Source organism: Rhinolophus sinicus, linkage group LG11, assembly GCF_036562045.2.
Source record: "Rhinolophus sinicus isolate RSC01 linkage group LG11, ASM3656204v1, whole genome shotgun sequence".
Lineage (NCBI taxonomy): Eukaryota > Metazoa > Chordata > Mammalia > Chiroptera > Rhinolophidae > Rhinolophus > Rhinolophus sinicus.
Genome location: NC_133760.1, coordinates 7934192 through 7954899, shown reverse-complemented (window position 1 = coordinate 7954899; position 20708 = coordinate 7934192). Strand labels below are relative to the sequence as shown.

General features: G+C 46.1%; 1 pseudogene; it reads right to left on the bottom strand.

Moving 5' to 3' along the window:
* Positions 1-18137: 18137 nt before the first annotated feature.
* On the bottom strand, positions 18138-19659 carry LOC109458723 (WW domain binding protein 1-like; annotated as a pseudogene).
* Between the last annotated feature and the right edge of the window lie 1049 nt (positions 19660-20708).

The window sequence follows — 20708 nt, the reverse complement described above, 5'->3', positions numbered from 1 at the left end:
CTTTGAAGGTTTTGAATTTTCACTTTGAAAAAGCAGATGAGGTCGTCTCACGGTGGGGGGGAATTGGGTCGTAAAACATATGACAAGGGTGAAGGTTAAAATCATCATTTGGGGGCCGGCCCAGTGGCTCAGGCGGTTAGAGCTCAGTGCTCCTAACTCCGAAGGCTGCTGGTTCGATTCCCACATGGGCCAGTGGGCTCTCAACCACAAGGTTGCCAGTTCAATTCCTCGAGTCCCGCAAGGGATGGTGGGCTCTGCCCCCTGCAACTAAGATTGAACACGGCACCTTGAGCTGAGCTGCCGCTGAGCTCCCGGATGGTTCAGTTGGTTGGAGCATGCCCTCTCAACCACAAGGTTGCCGGTTTCGACTCCTGCAAGGGATGGTGGGCTGTGCCCCCTGCAACTAACAAAGGCAACTGGACCTGGAGCTGAGCTGCGCCCTCCACAACTAAGACTGAAAGGACAACAACTTGAAGCTGAACAGAACCCTCCACAACTAAGATCGAAAGGACAACAACTTGACTTGGAAAAAAAAGTCCTGAAGTACACACTGTTCCCCAATAAAGTCCTGTTCCCCTTCCCCAATAAAATCTTTAAGAAAAAAAAAATCATCATTTGGGAATCTGAGAGAAGCTGACTGTGTGGACAGAGTCCCAGAGAGCAGTTTCAAGGCTCTTGGCCTCACCATGGAAAGGTGCTGGCCCAGGTAGTAGATGGCCATCACTTGTAATCAGATGGCCATCAACTGTTACCGGTTAACCATTAGCCACTGATATAACTGCCGTGGCTAAGCATATAACTGCCGTGGCTAAGCCAGCAAGTGTGGATTGCAGGTAGCAAGTGGGGTCAGTTGGCAGAGAAGCGGACATCAGGTTGCAGATCATGTGACTCCTGTTTCCTGTGTCCCAAACCCAGCCGCCAGCAAGACTATAGTGGTATGACTCCTCTATCTATGGCTCCGTGGGTGTTTCTTTGGCTTCACCATGTCCTGCGTTCTTATGCAGGAAGCAGGACCAAAGACCCCGCATAACACCCCGCATGACACTGACCCAGTAGGTGTACAAGTGGTGCTGGTGTGTGGTAACAAGTCAGAGATGGTGAACAGTCAAGTCTTCTGAATAAATAACCTCTGTTCTGGCGCCCTCATGTGGCAAGTGAGGGAATATTCACTTTTAAAGTTCCTCCAATTTCACCCAGAGCCAATCCTTGGCAAAAACAATTTCCCTGATATGACTTTGATCTGTGCACATCAGTCCTTGGTTCAGTCCCGAAACAAGCAGGTAGCAAAGATGCCCTCGTGTGCATGTGAGGTTAGTGAGTGGCTCGATGTGAATGTTAGACAAGCATTCCATTGTGGAACCATTCATACCAAATCCTGGAGTTGGCCTGTGATAGGACAAGTCCATTCCCAGCTATGGTGACTCTCTCTCCAGCTTTGTTTCACCTTGTGAGTATTAAGTAGGTGCTGACCAATTCCCATGCGGACAGTTTGGGTGGTGGGCACCAAGCAGCTCTGTAAAGGTGCTCAGAAGCCCGTGTGTGCCTCTCCTCAGCTCTCTCTATACTGCTGCTCACAGCAGACTCCTGGCTCTTCATACCCCATCGTGTTCCCAGTGACCAGGATGGTGTTCAGCTGCTCCCAGCGTCCTGCCTGGCTGGGGACCCACGCCCTGGCTGGGCCCCACGGTCTATCCAACACCACCCAGATGTCTCTGAGAGAGATTCTGCCCATGAGACACATATTGCAAGTACACAACAATTTTCCTACTTTAACATGTAGCACAAAAGGGCTCTGGTCCATGCAGAGAAGAAAAAAGAAAAAAAGGAACTACACACCTTGAACCACACCAGCTCTGTCTCCTCCAGTGTCCCCCACGGATGCTCACGTCATGCTGTGCCAGCTGCACATGACTTGTGGGAACAAGTTCTATGACCCCCAACAGAACTGTTGCTATGACGACACTGTGGCACCCTTGGGCAGGACCCAGAAGTCTGGAAAGTACCTTCAGGGTCTTCTCTGAGCAGTGCAATCCTGGGAACTCAGACCCCAGGGGTCCTTCATGATGAAGGTAATGGCCGGAAGTGTCTCTTGGTCCCTCTTCTAATGACCTGCTTTATCACAGGTAAAGTTCTGTCCTCACTGCAGAATTAGGGATGCAGGGAAGGGGGGAGGGTCTTTGTGCCCATCTGTCCAAGATGGTGGCTCTGCCCTGTTCTCCATGTCTGCCCTTCTCTCTCCTCCATCCTTTATTACAATATCTCTCTCTCTCTCTCTGTCTCCCTCTGTCTCTCTCCCTCCCTCCCTCTTCTCTCCCTCCCCTTTTGTTTCTTTCTCCCATGTTATGATGAAGAGGATGGTAAGAACAGTGAAATCTTTGACTAATGTGTGCTGCCATTTCGAGTTTCTGTATAATTTTGCCAGTGAAAAGTGATCGTGTCACTAGAAATGGTAGAAGGGACATCCCACGTTGGGAAGACTCATTCCAGGAAATCCTTGGCAACTCTTACGGCTGGGGAAAGCCTCTAACCATTTAGAAAATGTGCAGGTGAGCGCAAGCACGCGTTGGCAGGCTTATGGCTTCGGTAACTGGGTCAAGTCTATTTGTCAGTAAGTGAAGTGTCCGAGGGCAGTTTCCTTTCCTTGTTCCACCCACAGAGTTTTTTCAGGTTTATGTTTATCTGACAGATGAGGCGAGTGGCAATCCTTTGCTTCAATAAAAGCTAAAAGGTTCAAACGTTGTTTGTCTCATACAGCAGCCCCATCCCCATCCCCCACCCCCGCCTCTTACCAGTGGGCGAGACGTTGCAAGAGCCCCAGTGGATGTCTGAAACCGTGGATAGTACCAAACCCTCAGCAACTTCTTCATTGGCAGACGCAGCTTCCCCAGTCATTTCTATATTATTCAGTTTAAACCTATGCCTGAATCTTGTAACCATCCCTTACTTGCAGTAAATGGCTTGGTGTCACTAGTTTCAGGAGATCCCTTGTGAAGTCTGTGCCTGGGCTCAGTGCTTTTTGGCACAACACGTTGTCATCAACAGGAACACGTTTTCTGTTCACGTCTTCCAGCCACAAATGTAATGCCTTTTCCATCTCAACTAAGCATTTATTACACACTGTGGCCATAGCTTTTGCAGTTTGAGATGCAACAGCAAAACTAGCATGAATTTCTTTTTCTTTCTTCACAATGTCACTGACAGAAGATTTGTTCTTACCACAGATCTTAGCAACCTCAGCATACGATCTTCTTTTTCTTTCCTTATTAAGTCAACAACTTGCACCTTTGCACTTTAAAAAAGCACTTTACGGCTTCTCTGTGGCATATCCAAATTGCCAGCATCACTACTCTTGTGTTTTGGGGCCATTATTAAGTGAGGTAAGAGTTACTTGAACACAAGCACTGTGATACCGCGACAGCCCATCTGATAACCGAGACTCGCCGGCAGGTAGCTTACAGTCTGGATAAGTTAGCAGTCCCAGCCATGGCTCACATGTAAGGGGATATTTCTCAGCTGCTGGGTCCAGGGCTAACCTATAATACCCTAAAGGTCTCTAGCATATAAAGTCCAGGTATACTGTTATGTTTTGGATTTTATACTCCAAGGGTATGACCCTCTCATTCATGCACAAACAAGGAAAAACAAAGAAAAAGGTAGGGAGAAATTAGGAAGTCTATGTGGGGGGGGGGGGTGAAAGTAAAGAGTACTTAAGGTTCTGAGAAGCATTTTTGAATGAGGGATTCAGACTCCTGGGTCCGGAGATGACTCCCACTGGGAATCATAGAGAAATTAGGGCTGCATATCCTACAACAATAGCCCACAAGACCCCCAAACCTCTCAACTGTCATTTTGTCTCCAGGAGAGAAATATGTTGGGTAATAGAAGCTCAGTCGGTGGAGATAATTTTTCCTGTAGCTGAGATATCACGACCCAGATATCAGACACACAAGAAGACGTGTTCCTTTTGTCTTTTCGCCACCTTGTGGTGCTTTGTTGCTAATGCCTTAAGAATGTACTCTGTCCAGAAATGAGCTGGCATAACATAAGAAAAGATCATCCACATATTGGGTGAAGTGGAATTTCCTGGGAATTTAAGTCCCTCAAATTTGCATTCATGGTGTGCGAGAAGTGCATTGGGGCCTCAGTGAATCCTTGGGGCATAAAATCCAGATATAATATATTGCTGATTTTCTCAGGCCAAGGCAAACAAATATTGGGAATCTACTGGGAATCTTTATGAGCAAGAATTTAAAAAAGAATAAAAGAAAAGAAAAAGCTGAATCGGTGACCATGAACTACTGGGTGTTGGAAGGGATCCCACACAGGGCAGTCTGTGGGTTAGGCATCAGGGGAAATCTGGGATCGATGATTTATTGATGGAGCTCAGACCTTGGACTGGCCAATAACCTTTTTCACTTGGCTTTTTAATGGCCAGAATGGGGTGCTGCATGGACCGGAAGTGGATTTGGAAGTTTGTTGTCTAATAAACCTTGGATTTTGGGTGGAGCCCCTCAAGTTGCTCTGGTTTTCAATGATCTTGGGGAGGGCCATGGAAAGCTCTTCTACCTCAAGGAGCTTTGCATTCCATCTATGTCCAATGTCTGTGGAGTTTGTTGGCCACAAAGAAGAAGGGTTATTGTCTAACAGTTATTTAAATCATTAGGTAAATGTGTGCTAGGTGGGAGAAGCACAGAAAGTCAGGGAAGTCAGACATAAACATGAGGGGGAAGAATCGAGGACCTTTAGAAGGAGTCTCTTAAGGACACAAAGAATTTTGATACCTCAACTCATGAGAAGATCTATTCCTAACAGGTTTACCAAGGAGGCAGAACTGAGAAGGGAGTTATGTGCAGCTTTAAAAGTTCCCAAATGCTCTTTCCATGTTCTCATTATTTATGGTGACAATTAGCCACAGTTTCATCCCTCTGCTCTTTACAATTTGGATACATGACCATTTTCGTGGGATATACATGAGATAGGGCTCCCAATCATTTTTCTCTTATTTCTCAGTCTCCAACAGGAGTCAGGTGGAGTTCGAGACTCGAAGTTTTTTTAGGGATGGTGGTTGATGCCTTTAGCTTTTTCAAATCAGAGGGAGACATCCTCAGGTCCAACCAATTGGTGGATAAGTTGATATACATCGGCGAATGCTGGACAGTATGTTCCCATAGCAATTCTAAATTGTTTCCTTTCAGGGACAGGAAAGTCCTCAGTGATGGCATGAAATTTGGACCACACCAAGGTTTAGTGTTATTTCTTCTGTCAGTGTCACTTGAGAATGGGTGCCTGCTGACCTGGGCTTCATCTGCTTGAGAAGGGGGCCCAGTGAGTCTTAGGGTTTCAGGGAGTTGAGGGGCTTCCATCAGTGGAGGATACCCTGGGACAGAAGGATGCAGGGGAGAGCTGGGAGAAGATTATAGGGGTGCTGTGGGGTTTCCTGGGACAGAAAAATAATTCTGAAAACATAGTTTGAAAACCTCAACAGGTTGGGTGAGGCTTCAATTATTTTGCTATTTCTTCAGTTTCTTCAGAGCAGATGAAATAAGTAAACTATTGTTGTGTCCCAGATTTTCTGTGCCTTTTTGCCTTAAGGATCCTCTTAGTGGACTTATTTGGGGATATCTCGGGAGCCCCAAGGAGCATTGCCATTCAAGAGAGTCTTTAGTACAAATTTCACCAAAGAGAAGAAAACGACATTATTAGGACCTCAGGGGTGAGGCATGTAGTCAGCAGGGGCTGGAGCAGGAGGGAGAAGCAGGATCCGATAGAGAGGACAGAGGCCTCATACACAGACAGCCAGGAGGAAGGCCTTCCAGCTCAGGAGTTATCTCCCAAAGAAGTCTAGGACTCTAACCAGCTTCAAAGACTATGTGGAAAATCGTGAGAACCAAAGCCTGTCCTCACCACGCTTCAACGGACATTTGCCCGGAGCACTGGCTTTGAGTCAAACTGACCACTGGCTACCCAAGCAAGCCAGCCGACCGGAGATGGGACAGACGTCACTGCCCAGGCTGAGAGGTCCAGATGTCCCACGGTGGTTGTGATCCAGATGGAGGCGAGACACCAGCTAACAAAGGTAGACACGGCCAGGAATTAGTGACAATGGTAAAAACAGATTGTATTCAGTAAATGATAGCAGTAGGGGAAAGAGCTGAATCCATCCTGATTTGTGCAAAGGTGAGGGAGCATTTTCAGAGGAGAGTGAGGGAAGGGCGTGTGGGGAGATGGGGACTGGCGTCAAGTACATGAAAAAGTTCAAAGGGTTGGCGAGTGTAGATACGGTGAGGCCGGCTGGGTTTGTTAGCTGGCAGTTAGGGAACTGGGGATCCCATCCTGCCACCGAGACAGAGCTTTATCCTTTGTTTAAGTATAGTGGGCATGCAATGTTATCTTAGTTTGAGGGGTACAATACAGTGATGTGACATTTCTATACCTTACAAGGTGATCCTCACTCTAAGTCTAGTCACTACCTGTCACAATGCAAAGTTATTACAATGTCATTGTTTTCTCCTTTTTAATGATTACATTTCAAACGAGTGGCTCTCCGGTCCTTGACAGCCATGCTTCTGACCTGCAAGAGACACATATTCAGGCCAGATCTGCGGTAAGAACAAATCTTCTATCGGTGACATTGTGAGGAAGTAAAAAGAAATTCATGCTAGTTTTGCTGTTGCATCTGCATATACTGAAGACTGCACGGTTCTCCTTAAGGGATAATGTCGGGTACAAAGCAGCATTCGGATGAGCTGAGTTGTTTTCTTGCTTTTTTAAAAATAGAAACATATGTATAGTTGTGTGAGCAGGTGTAGGAAATAATTTTTTAAACTATAGCGCTCAAAACGTTCAAGTGCTTTTTAAGTTGTGGAAACAGGTGATTTCTTTCCACATTTACTTAATGTTCATATGAGGTATGATAAAAAATAAAAATACGGTAAATGTTTAAATTTAAAAAAAATTATTACAGTGAAAGACACATTGCCATTAATCCCCCTCAAAATACTCCCCCTCGCTTCAAACACACTTATCCCATCGTTCTTGCCACTTTCTGAAGTGGTTCTGGAAGTCCTCTTTCGTGAGTGTCTTTAGTTGCGTTGTCACGGCTGCCTTGATATCCTGCAGCATTTTGACTTTGGGGAAGAGCCAGAAGTCACACGGTGCCAGATCTGGTGAATAAGGTGGATGAGGACACACCATAATGTTTTTATTTGACAGAAATTGCCAAATTGCCATACCAGAAGCAACGTGTGACACGAAGCCTTTCCATTGTGATCACAAAATACGATGAATGCTGCTGCAAACACCATCCAATGGAAAGGCAGGGATCTTTAATATGGTAAGCGGGCAACGAACCTTAGTAACAGTGTGTGACAAGTTTCAACTTGTTTGGCGCAGTCAGTCAGGTGTGAGCTACGGTTGAGAGAAGGTGTGTTTTAAAGTGTGCCAAAGTCATCCTCCATTATGACAACGTCTGTGTCACCCATTGACATTCTGGGACGGCAATTTCTGTCAGATGAAAACATTACGCTGTGTCCTCATCCACCTTATTCAGTGGATTCACTTCTGGCTCTTCACCAAAGTCAAAATGCTTCAGGACATCGAGGCAGCCATGACAGGGCAACCAAAAACACTCACAAAAGAGGACTTCCAGAACTGCTTCAGAAAGTGGCAAGAACGGTGGGATAAGTGTGTTCAAAGTGAGGGGAGTATTTTGAGGGGGATTAATGGCAATGTGTCTTTTACTGTAATAATTTTTTTTAATTTAAACATTCACCATATTGTTTGATCACACCTAGTATACATACTTTTTTGTACGTTAGATGAGTTTTACACTAAAACTCAATAAACACGTAAAACAGTTTCCACAAAATATTTATTAAAACATTTAACATTAGTTATGCTATGTCAAATAGTGATTGGAGATTCTGTGACCACTGTAATTGTTCAAGTGTCAACGTACTTCTGTCTTCCTAATGGGTTTGTTTAGTCCTGCTTTACTGATACCCAGACTGCCAAGCTACCTCGTGTCTCACTGGGTTGTGAGTCCTCTGACCATCAGCCCTTGTCTCTGTTGTTCTTGCTCTGTGTCTCTGCATCTCCATTTCCCCCAGCGCCTCTCACACTATCCCTGCTAATCATTTTCAGGCCAGGTGCAATTTTTATGGGTGTAACTTCCTGAATCTTCTGTCCTTTAAAAATGACTGACGTCCTACCAACAACCTGTATTGAGAGTGTACTCTCTCACAAAATATACCGTGTCCAGGGGATGGTAAGTGAAATGCACTAAAATTCCAGCAGTGGGACTTAAGTTAGTAAGTCCCACTTACCTAATAACGCGAGAGGATTTTTGGTGAAATGTCCAAGGTCATCACCATCTGCCTGCGTCCCTTACCATTACTGTCCATTCCCAATCGTATTTCTATGTCCTGTTGGGAGGAAGGAATTGGAATCTGTTTGCACAGACCAGGTGATGGTGAGAATGGAGGTTGCCTAGACCTGTGTACAGTGGGGCCATTTCAGAGAGTTGTCCCCAAGAAAAGAGACACTCAGTCATCCCAGCATCCACACATGATAGATCTCCTATCTAAATCTATCTAGTTGCAAATTCTTCTTTCAAATTAGAAGGCAGGATTACCTTGTATTTGGGGAACTTCTGTATTGTGTATGCTAGATAGTTTTCCCTTACATTTTTTATTTTTAAAAAAAATGAAAGTTTCCAATTCAGAGGTGTTGTTACAGGTCATTTCTGGGGTCCTGGCATGGACTCAGTAATGCAGTCCTGGCACAGAGTTGGTCAGATCCCATGTATTAAATAAAGCTCCTTCTATTTATAGTAATTGGAGTGCTTTCTTTTTTCTGAAGTTCTTATTGCTGCTGCAGAACATCTGAAGCAGAAAGGGATCAGGCTTGACCATCCAGGTGTTGGCAGGTAACAACTGGCCTGTGACACGTAGCAGAGACTAGACTGTAAGGTGGAAATCTGCAGGTGGAACAAAGGGCACTGCCCCACCCGATCAGACACTGGAGGTTGGGCCCTCTGGCCCCTCCTTCTCAAGCACAACCCACATACCTGACATTCTTTCTGAAAACAGGAAGTTCCACCAAATTTCTGCTTGTTCTCTTGAAAGGACTCCCTGAGGCCAGAGGGAAATAACACCCTATGCAACGAGGAGGAAATTCAGCCTCTTTAGCAGCTGGTGCTAATGGGAAGCCTGTGACATTAGAAAATTAGCGGTGTTTTGTCTGTTTCACATTCCAGAAGCACAGGTCACCCAGCACCACCGCATAAGCTGTCTTACTTGGGGCTTGTTTCAGGGCACCTAAAATCGGGTCTTACTTGCCCTTTCCAGAGGGGCTGGGCCTGACATTGATGGAGGATCTCTGGCTGGGATTTGGGGTGTCTGGGTCCAGTCCAGGCTGTGTCTGTGACCTGCAGTGAGGCTTCGTGCTAGGGTCTCCCTGACAGCAGAGAACGGGGCAGAGAGAATACACCCAATGGCACCTCCAGTAGACTCTTATTTACCAGGGGATCCTGAGCACCTTTTGCAGAGGGAACATGATGGTGACTGAGGCAGCCCTGGTCCCTGTCCAGTAGCTTTAGTGCTAGTAGAGATGTGAGACTCATCCCCAAACAGAGGCGACTCAGAATGGGCAGCACAGGGGTGGGGGATGTAGAAGCAGCTCGTTGAGGATTGTTTACACTGCGTGGGCGGGCTGTCAGTCCCCTACTGTACAGACGCCTGCCCAGGAATTAGGATGGATGACAGAACGACACTCAGATACCACCAAATACGAAATAATGCTTTTCTTTCACCCCGGAAACAGCAACCATGCTCCCCCAAGGAGAAGGGCTCAGGTGCAGTCCTGTGTGAAACAGGTATGAAGTGGAATGTTGATCTCGACTTTTTTTTTGTCTAGGACCTAAGGTCAGGGTGAGGTTCCTGCACATGGGCAGGGTACAGGGTTTGAACGTTGTTCTGCTGCCAAGGGAAGGAGCGTGTGGTCAGCCCAGGTGTGTAGTGAAAGTGAGTGAGGTGGGGCTCACAGCTGTCAGAGTCAAACATGAGTAATTGGAGCTGCTTCTTACACAGGGAGATGAACAGTGCTACTTGGGAATGGTCTATTTGACCCTTTGAGAAAGTGTAAAGATTCAAATCCAGGGCTATCTGACCCCCAAACCATCACTGTTGAGTCAGAGCCTCTCAGAGTCCACGGACTGGCCCTCGATGCCTTTTCACCAACACAGCCTCCGAGGTGTCCATGCCCTGCCCTGATCGCCCTCAACTTTTCCACCCAAGTCTTGACTCAGCCGCCTACAGAGACTAGGATCCAAGCCCAGGAGGGCGGGCTGCACTTTTCCGTCCTGAGACATCAAACCCAACCTTGCCCCAGGGAACCTGTTTCCAGAACTGACTGGTATCAAGACCAACCTCACCCTCTATTTGGCAGAGACATCCAGCTGGGTGCAGGACCTATGTGCAGTCTCCGAGGAAGTACCTGGGACAGAGGACATGAGAACTGAACCCATTTTTAGAAGACGTGATGGGGCAGCTAAGTCAGGGGCTCTCACAAAAGAAGATAGCAAGTCTGTGCCCGAAGTCTTTCCACTCCATGTTAATTAACTGTTTGTACATGACTCACTAGGAAAAATAGATATTACAACATCCTGTGGGTTACACACAGTACAAAAGAAAGTTTAATTACTCAGTAATGGTTTACATTCTATGCAGTGTACACTATTCTAGTTTCAATCGATTCTATTTTAATTGTAAAAGTACCCATTAGGACAAACTCATTGGTTTTACAAGCTGAAAGAGTGGCATGATCCATGGTTTGGACAATACTTCTTCACCCTGCAGCAATAAGAGATGAGAGGCCAGAAGAGCAGGGGGAGAAGTATGCTGGGAGAGGAGCGTGCTGTCCCCTATTAGAGATTAGACATTTAGGACTCTGGTAATTGCACCATTATTTCTACTTTCAGAAGCTTCCTTCCTGGTCTCCTGCTTCCTGTCTCACCTTTCTGTCCACTCTCTCACAGGAGATGGACACTGGGATCTTCCACAGACTCAAATCTCACCACTTCCATACCCTGCTTAGGTCCTGTCTGTGGCTCCCAGTGCGCTCAGGTTAAGTCCAAAATCCTCATCAAGACCCACGAGGTGACTGGCCCTCTGCCCTCTGCCCATCTAGGGCTGAGCCCCACTGAAGTAGTCAAAGTTCTTGCTCATTCTTAAAAGCTCAGATGTCCCTTCCTCCAGGAAGTCATCCCTGATGCCTTTGGCCCTCCTTCCCATCCCTACTCTCTCTGGGTCATCATTTTCTGCAGTGTTCTGTATCCCCCACTGGGCATGAGAACCAAAAGGACAGGGTCTGGGACTAAGTCATCACTGGGTCCCCAGCAGCAGCTAGCACAGGGCTGATGACAGAGCAGGTGCTCCAGGAATATTGAATGAATGAATGAATGAATGAATGAATGAATGAAAGCTCTGTATTCAGGGTATATCTATTTCAACATGTTTGTCCTGACATACTGACTTTCTGAGAATTGGTGCCTGAAGTTCAAACCTCTCCTTTTCCAGGCAGCCTGCCTGTCCTCCCTGTAATGCTGTTGTTCAGCTGGACCCTGTGGGATCACATATGCTGAGAAAGCCTAAGGGCCCTTCTGTGCAGAAGAAGACCCATCCCAGTTTCATTTCTCCTGCTCCCTCACCCCACACACACAGGACTCAACACAGGCTGGAAACGCAGGCTGCCAACATCACACTGCACCGCCTGAAGCTGGGCCAGGGCTCAGAGCCTGCTCTGTTACGAATCACTTGGCTGCATCTACTAGGGAAAACAGATGTTACACCACCAACTGTGCAGTTTACACATAGCTTCAAAAAAAGGGAAAAGAAAATTAGCAATCAAGTGCACTGTCAGTCTCCCTCCTGGGAGTGGCTCCTTCACCTTCTGATCCCATGTGGTTTTTCTCAGAGGGAAAACTTCTCCCGTGTCCCTCAGATCAAGTATATTCAAGCTTAGAGAAGATGAATTCCTATGAAGGAGACAAGTGAAAATCTTTCACTCATCCTGTTGTCATAACTTTTGGGGTCATGATCTACTGGATGTAGATCATCAGGTCATGACCTTACGATGGCTGTAGACATTTTTGTCCAGAACATCAATGAAACATACGCATATGATAATGACAGTAATCACCTCTAAAGTCATCAAATGCTTATGCAGGGCCCTGCACAACTTCTCCCATTCTCTCATTCATATTTTCCTCTTCTCTCCCCGTCCGTCCCTTCCCTTCTCCTCCTTCTCCTCTCCTCTCCTTTTCTCTCTCTTCCCTCTCCATGAACCAAATGAAAACAGGGACTTTTACAGGGAAGCCTCAGCACCGAATCTCCAGCCTGCAGCAGTGCCTGAGATGTACAAGTTGTGTGTCCTGGACTAAATGACAACTAAAAAGAAGAAATGGAAGTAGACGTAGTGTCCTTGTGGCATTTGAGTTCCTGTCTTCGTTTCAGGAGTGTCCCATGTTGCACACTTAATTCAAATTAGAAATTCCAAATCTGTAAATAAAAGGTCACTGACTCTCACAGTCTCTTTCATCTGAATAACATCAGCTGTGGTTACATGAGCAGTGACTACACTCTGGCCCTTGGGCTCGGATTGTGAGGTCAGGAACTTGATGAGTTTTCTCAGGGGAGTTTGAAACATACAAAAGAACACGGGGAAAGTAGAAGACTTGTGGGGTCACATGGATCAGGCATCCTTTGCTATTTCCATTTGGGAAAGTCGGGGTGGCCCCAAGGTATGTCCTATGCTCTTCTTTTTGCTAAAGTGGCCTTATTACTGGGAGATGAGAGGCTATTCACCCCTTATGGATGTACTTATTGCCATTTTGTTATTTGCTGTCTGGCTGTTTTGTGGTTTCTCTCTTTTCCTTTCGTCTTCTCCTGCTCTCTTTTCTTGTGGTTTGATGACTTTTTTTTAGGGTTATGTTTAGATTCCATTCTCATTATCTTTTGTGTATCTACTAAAGATTTTTGTTTTGTGGTTATCATGAGGCTCGCATATATCTGTCTATATGTATACTGGTCTATTTTAAGGAGATAGCAAGTTAAGTTTGAACACATTTTAAAGCTACATTCTTTATTGCTCCTAGTTATTTGATGTTTCGTCTCATATCCTTTTATTTTTTATTGTGTGTTCCTTAAGTACTTGCTGTAATTATGGTTATGTTCACTACTTTTGTCTTTTAACCTCCACATTAGCTTTATAATTAGCTAGTCTTATTCCTCCGATATACATTTACCTATACAAGTGAGATTTTTCCTTTCTTACATTTACTTGTTATTCATTAGTGCTCTTTCTTTTCAGCACAAAGAAATCCCTTTAACATTTCTTGTAAGTTCTGTTGAATGGCGGTGAACTCCTGTTTTGCTTGTCTGGAAGACTATTATCTCTGATACTGAATGATAACCTTGCTGGGTAGAGTATTCTTGGTTGGAAGTTTCTTGCTTTCAACACATTGAGCATATCGTGTCACTCCCTTCTGGCTTGTAAACTTTCTGCTGAAAAATATGCTGATATTCTTATAGGGGTTCCCTTTTATGTAACAAGTTGTTTTTCTTTTGCTCCTTTTAAGATTTTCTCTTTATCTTTAACCTTTGACATTTTGATTATGAAACGTGACTTGATGTGGATCTCTTTAGATTCGTCTTAATTAGAACTCTTCTGGCTTTCTGGATTTGGGTGTCTGTTTCCATCCCCAGATTAGGGAAGTTTCTGCCATTATTTTTTTCAAATAAATTTTCTGACCCTTTCTCTCTCTCTCCTCTCCTTCTGGGACCCCTATAATGCGAATTTTGTTTTGCTTGGTATTATCCCATAGGTCCCTTAAGCTATCTTCAGTTTCAAAAATTATCTCTTTTTGCTACTCCATTTGGGTGATTTCCACTAGCCTTCCAGATCATGGATTCTTCCCTCTGCTTTATGTAGTCTGCTGTTGACCCCACTCTAGTGTATTTTTTTGTAAGTTGTTGTATTCTTCAGCTCTGTGACTTCTATTTAGAACTTTCTACTATTTTCTTTCTCTTTGTTGATGTTCTCGTTGTGTTCATCCATTCTTCTCCTGAATTCTATGAGCATATTTATGAACAATATTTTGTAGTCTTTATTAAGTAAATTACTTATCTCTGTTTCAAAGATTTTTTTTCTGGGATTTTATCTTGTTCTTTCATATGAAATATATTGCTTTGTCTCCTCATTTTTCATGTTTGTGTCTGTGTATGCAAAACAGCTACCGCCCACAGTCCTGAAGTAATGGTCACAAGGAACACTAGGGACGTGTTTCAGTCTGTTGTCTGTGCAGTGCCCTGGGGGTAGTAGCTTTCTGATAACTTTCTGATTGTTTCAGTCCCATGAGGCCATAAATGCAAGACCCCTGGCCACTGACACAAGACATTCAAGGGGTATCCCCTGTATGGTCTACATGGACCCTCTGGATTAGGCAGGTGAGGTCTGGTGGGGTGCTGGGCTGACGCCAGCACACCCACTGGGTTAGCAGAGGTGTTGGCAGGACCACAGTGGGGCACCAGGCCCAGGGCAGCCTGCCTGATGTGTTTGGCAGAGCAGGGCTGTAGAAGAGTGCTGGGGCGTGGCAAGCAGTGCTAACATGATGGAGTAAAGGTGCCAAAAATGATACCTGCCAGTGCTACAGTAATGAGGTAGAAGGAAAGCATAAAATGGTACCTGCCAGCTCCTCTGTCCCTGGAGAGGGTTCCAATAGACCCCTGCCCCTCCACCTGACACTTTAAGATTAGTTAATGAATCTTTTTCACTTATGGTTTAGGCACTTTACAAAGCCTTGCTTTTGCACTGGGTCCTGGGGCAAGTGAGCCCTATGAGAGCAGTGTTTTACTTTCCTACAGCCCTTTTAATTTCTTGGACATAAATCCTGTTGGTTTTCAAGCAGACATTTTCAGCGCTCTTGTCTCCAGTGCAGGTCTCAAAGATTGGGGTGCCCAGTGTGGGGCTCAAACTCCTCACTCTTTAAAGGAGGAGCTCCATGTTTTTGATATCCTTCCCACTTGTGGGTTACTGCACCAGAGGTTGGAATCTTGGCAAGATTGAGTCTCTGCTTCTATCCATCTCAATGTGGTCTTTTTATCCTTAGTTGTAGAGGAGCTGTTCAGCTATTTCTTGGATCTTTTTCACAGAAAATTATTCCATATGTCACTGTAGATGTGATGTGTCCATGGGAAGAGGTGAGTTTAGACCCCACCATCTTGAACCACTCTCCTCAAAGTAATTTTTTTTAAAAATTGGGGGGATCAATTTTATCTGGGCTTCTCACAGTGGTTAGAGCCATTCTGTCATCAAAACAATCATGGCACAGGGAATGCCTCACCAGGAGTGCCCAGAAAAGTCTCACCAGCTGAATCTTATTGCTTAAAATACACATATACACAATAACTGACAAATGGTGACGTGCCTCACTTAAGAATGTGTCAACATTTGCAAATCTTACAACTATAACACCAAACCCTCAACCAATGTCTTCCTTCTCATTCACATGGGAAACCAGGCTCAATCAAATCCCTCTGACCCCCTAACCATTCCTTCAACTCCCCATTTCCCTCTGTCTCCATGCAGGGTGATGTCTTGTCACAGGGGCCAGACTGTGATCACTGGAACTAAGCCAACCTCCACTGGTTCCATTTTCTTCTTCTCATGCCTTTCGGGTAGGACACTGCAGCCACCCCAGCAGTTAACACTCAGACCAGTTCCCCACTCTAACTGTGGAAGGAAACTTAGGAGGGCCAGAATTCATCCAATTAGTTAACTGAAGAAGGATTCATTTTGGTAAAACTTGCTCTCCTTGGAGACAGTTCAGTGAGTTGTTTGGGATTTTTGTTTTTTAGATGATGGAAGGAAGGGCATCTGAGGACTGCTAATGCACTCCCAACCATTCTCGCCACATACCAGCTTGCGTGCATACACTGGACCTCAACAGAGGGAGGTAAGGGAAGTTTGTGTGTTTGCCAAACCTTTCTGGCAATTCTGGGCAGAGCCAACGTCTGGGCCACAGCTAGTCCAGGCTTGTCATTGAAGATCCAGTTAAGCTTCTTTAAAGTTCCGCTTTCGTCTTCTGTCCCAAGTGGTGTGGACACCTCCTGGGAACTGATACTGAGGGCCAGGAACTGCCAAGGGAGACAGCCAGGTTCAGAACACGTTTCCATTTACAGGGAACAGAACCAGGCCTCCAACTGTCCATGGAGCAATGTGCAAATTGCAGTGATGGGCAGAGTAAAACCAAAGCACAGTATCTGTGGCAAACACTGGGGACTGCCGTTGGCAATGCTGCTGAATACACCCGCATACACAGTCAGACATTTGTTAAGTAAACAGTAAATGCATAAAATAAATTAACCTTGTGAGGGCCACATTTGCCTCAAATGTGTGGTTAATGTGAGCAGAATGGTTGCCATTCAAATTATATTCACAGGAAAACAGGGCTGGGGTCTCACACACAACAGACAGACACACAGGTTATCCAAAAAGTCATTGCATACAGACTTCACTTTGTTCAACACGGATTTTGGTTTAGTGGACTCCAAACGCAGACACTCATTCACCTCACAGCCTTGGATTTGTCTATTTTTGTATACATTTTTTTTTTTTCCTTTCTTACCATAATGTCAATGCCTCGTCTGAATATCACAGTCCAAAGTGGGGGAAGAACCAAAGTCTTGAACAGAGCTGGGCAGGGAATGTTAGTGTCAGCGATTTGCTTTCTCCAGATGATTCCTATCAAAGCTCAACTGCTTATCTGAAGCCAAACTACAGTAAAAAGGACCTTGTTGTCCTTCTGGGCAGACAACACCCCTCTACCGGAGCCACTTAGATTCATTACATAGGCTACAACAATTAGTTACCCCACTCACAAAGGGGGGGCAGGGAAAGGGCATGAAACCACAGATAACCAAGACATTTTTTCCAAGTGGACAGTTTAAAAAAAAAAGAAAAAAAATCCTTATTCAAAATCAAGAGGAAATCCTGGGGGCGAGCCAGGCTGTGAGGCTGCCCTCCCTCAGGACCCACCGCCTCCTCATTTGTTCACAGAGAACAGTGAGACACAAAGGCCTGCAGACTGTGTGCTTGGGATGGGGGAGCCCTGGTCACCTGTGAGCACAAATCAAAGGGCAGAGATGCAGACAGCTGCACCTGTACCCACCACCATGGCTCAGGGCCTCCTGTGCACCCACAGAAGTGCCAGAGATAGCCCCCACCCAAGCTGGTACACAAAACATCTCTTTCTGGCTCAATTACAGCCAGGCTCTTTGAAGGCCAACTTAGGAAAGAGCCACAAACTTCTTTTTTCCAGAACAGGATTTTTGCCTGCCTACTGGTAAAGTTCTTGTTTTTAGCTTGCTTTTTTCTCTTTTTTTTTTTTGAAAGACAAACCAAAGAGAAGACAGTATAATCTTCTACACCTAAACCAGCCTGTGGCCAACCAGAACCTTCTGGAAAAGGCCCCTCAAAAATGCACAGTGATGCATCGATGTCATCACCTGGAATTTGAGAGGACAACAAACCCCCTACCAACCTACCACACAATTGCCCATCCACTCTCATCCTCCCACAGGATTAGCCCAATTCTGGCTCTACAGACACTGGCAGCAAGAGGTGACAACCCCGGGCTCTCTGCGGGCTTCCTGCTTCAGCCAGGGCCGAGGCATGCTGCCTCTCCAGACTGAGACACAGGGAGGTGCTCTTACACTAACACCAAGGCAAAAATACACTCCATCACCAAGGGTCATCGCAGGGCACAGTCTCAGCCCCCTTTCTTGGGGGCTCCTAAAACACACCTCTCTGACCCAAGCAGGTAGTGAGATATGACTTGAAGGGGGGGGGAGGGGAGGGGATGGGGTATGAGGAATGAGTCACAGCATTGTACTTCTGTGGGAGGAGAGGCATCCATACCCCAGACTGTACCTGGAGATATAGAAAAGGGCAGGAGTGGGGGGAGGGGGGAAGAAAAAAGGAAAAGAGTCAAGTGGTAGTACCGCTTGCTCTGAAAGTCACTTAATGCTTCTCCCATACCCTGTTTGCTTTGCCAAGTCCTTGGGTAGGCAGGGCCTGCTCTAGCTGGGGGAGCCGCTGCTCTGGGAGTCTGGGGGTTCCTGCTCATCGATGGCGTTGAGCAGCAGGCACGCAGGTGGCCGCAGCAGGTGGGGGTGCCCAGGCTCTGGGGGCTGCTCCTCCCAGGGCTGGCAGAGCTCTTCCTCCTTGTCACCAGGGGGCCACACATAGCAGCTGTCGCAGAAGTCCAGGGGCCCATCTAGAGGGTCATCAATGAGTGTGTTGAACTCTCAGGTCATCGTCGTGGTGGCCCCAGTTGCACACACACACCTCAATGCCCAGGTCACCGGGAAGCGGCAATGTCTGCCAGGCGTCTTGTGCTTGCTGTGGAGGAGGGCACTGCCCGGCTCGCAGCTGTAATCTTTCCGCAGCTCCTCCTTACATTTGGAATCCTTGTCCAGGAAGGCCCCAGGGGCCAGCTCCCCCAGGCTGGTCACAGAGACACCGGGCTCCATCCCAGAGGGTTGGTGGCTGCTGGGTTGGCTGGCATGTCGGAGGTCTCCTGCTGCTTCTCCTAGGCCCAGACAAGGGGCTGCTCTGTACCCCCTGGGAGCCCGATGGGATGGGCGCCTGGAAATCTGCAGGGCCACACTGTGCAGGCAGCTGCTGCTTCCGGAGCTAGAAGGCTCTGTGTGGTAGGGGAGGAGTTGGAGGTCGGTTCCCACTTCCCCAGAAGGACGTAGTAAATAGTTTGGCAAAAACCTGAAATAAAATGGCAGTGCTGAGTAACTGTGGGCTTCCCGGTAGGCAATCAGGCAAACGTCCGGTTGCCGAAGCTGGGCCTGAAGGTGGTGCCTGGCTGATGGGTGGTGGCAGACGCAGCAGCAGCTCAGGGTGATGCTCAGGGTCCACACCAGCCCGAACCACCAGACTTCACAGTGGTAGTTGTGTTACCAGGTAGAGGTTAGAAAATGTAGGAGGAGAAGGGCTGAGAGGGGGTCCATGGCGACAACAGAAAAAACTCATGAGTAGCTTTGATTAACTGCCTCCGACCACATATTTGTCTTTACAACAGATGACGAGAGGTGGTCTGGAGCAAGACAAGGATCTGAGTCAACAGACCTCCACCCAGCTTAGGAGGTCACACCCTCCTGCGGAAGAGCATGCACCACCTTTTCCCACCAAATCAATGTCACTCCTTTACTCAACCCAGCAAACTATAGGTCCTTGGGACAAGGGGCAGGCCTCTCTCTCTGTCTCTGTCTCTGTCTCTGTCTCGGTGTCTTCCCCCCACCTCAGCTAGGCCGTTCTCTTTCCTGAGAATGTGTTACTAATAAACCCTGCTGCATAGTAATCAGCTTGCTGACGTTCTTCAATAGGTCAGAGAGAAGAACAGAGACGCCCATAACAGTCGCAGCACTGAGACTATTCACAGCAGTGCCCTGTGTCACAGTTGTAGCTTTGGTTGTTGGTACCCACTCAGGTTTCCTTATCCTGTGGGGGTTCAGCCCTGACTGACGGGGGGCTGGGCAGCGCGTGGTGAAGCAGGAGCGCCATGCGGCCCAGGGGCCTTCTCCTCTCCATCCCCCTCGTGCTCCTGCTCCTCCTTCCTCTCGTCCTCTTCCTTCTTCCTCCTCAAAGTCATTTTTAAAGGGAAATTCAAATCAAAACTACTAGAGTTTACCATTTCACATCTACTAGAATGATGATATTTTTTTTTAATTATCTTTCCTTTATTCCGATTTTGTTTTGTTGTGTTTTTAATTTTTATTGGGGAATATTGGGGAACTGTGTTTTTCCAGGACACATCAGCTCCAGGTCAAGTTGTTTTTTCAATCTAGTTGTGGAGGGCACAGCTCACAGTGGCCCATGTGGGAATCGAACTGGCAACCTTGGTGTTATGAGCACTGTGCTCTAACCGCTGAGCAAACTGGCCACCCTAGAACGATGATAATTTTTAAAATAGAAAAAAAAAAGTATGGTAAGGGTGTGGAGAAATCACAACCCTCATACTTTGCTACTGGGAATGTAAAATGGAGCGGTTACTGTGGAAAGCTGTTTCTCAAAAAGTTAAACATACGACTGCCATGTGAACAAGCAATTCTACTCCCGGGTATATGCCCCCTAAAATTGAAACATTTGTTGAAACAATCACTTGTACACAAATATTCAGAGTAGTGTTATTCACAAGAGTCAAACAGTGGAAACATCACAAATGTCCATCAGTTGATGAATGGGTAAACTAAATGTATAGCCATATAATGAAATATTGTTTCTTGTAAGAAATGAAGTACTGACACAGGCTACAACTTGGATGAATCTTGAAAACATTATGATAAGTTAAAAAAGCCAGACATGAATCACCACATACTATATAATATTACATGAAAAATCGAAAGTAGGTTTCATATTATATGAAAAATCCAAAATAGGTAAATACATTGAGACTGAAAGCAGATTCATGGTTTCTAGGGACCAGGAGGAGGGTGAAAAGGGCAGTTGCCTAACGACTATGGGGTTTTTTTGGGGGGAGATGAAAATATTCTGGTGATGGTTACACAACGTCTTGAATGTACTAAATGCCACTGAACTTACAATGATTAAAATGGTAAATTTTATATTATATGTATTCT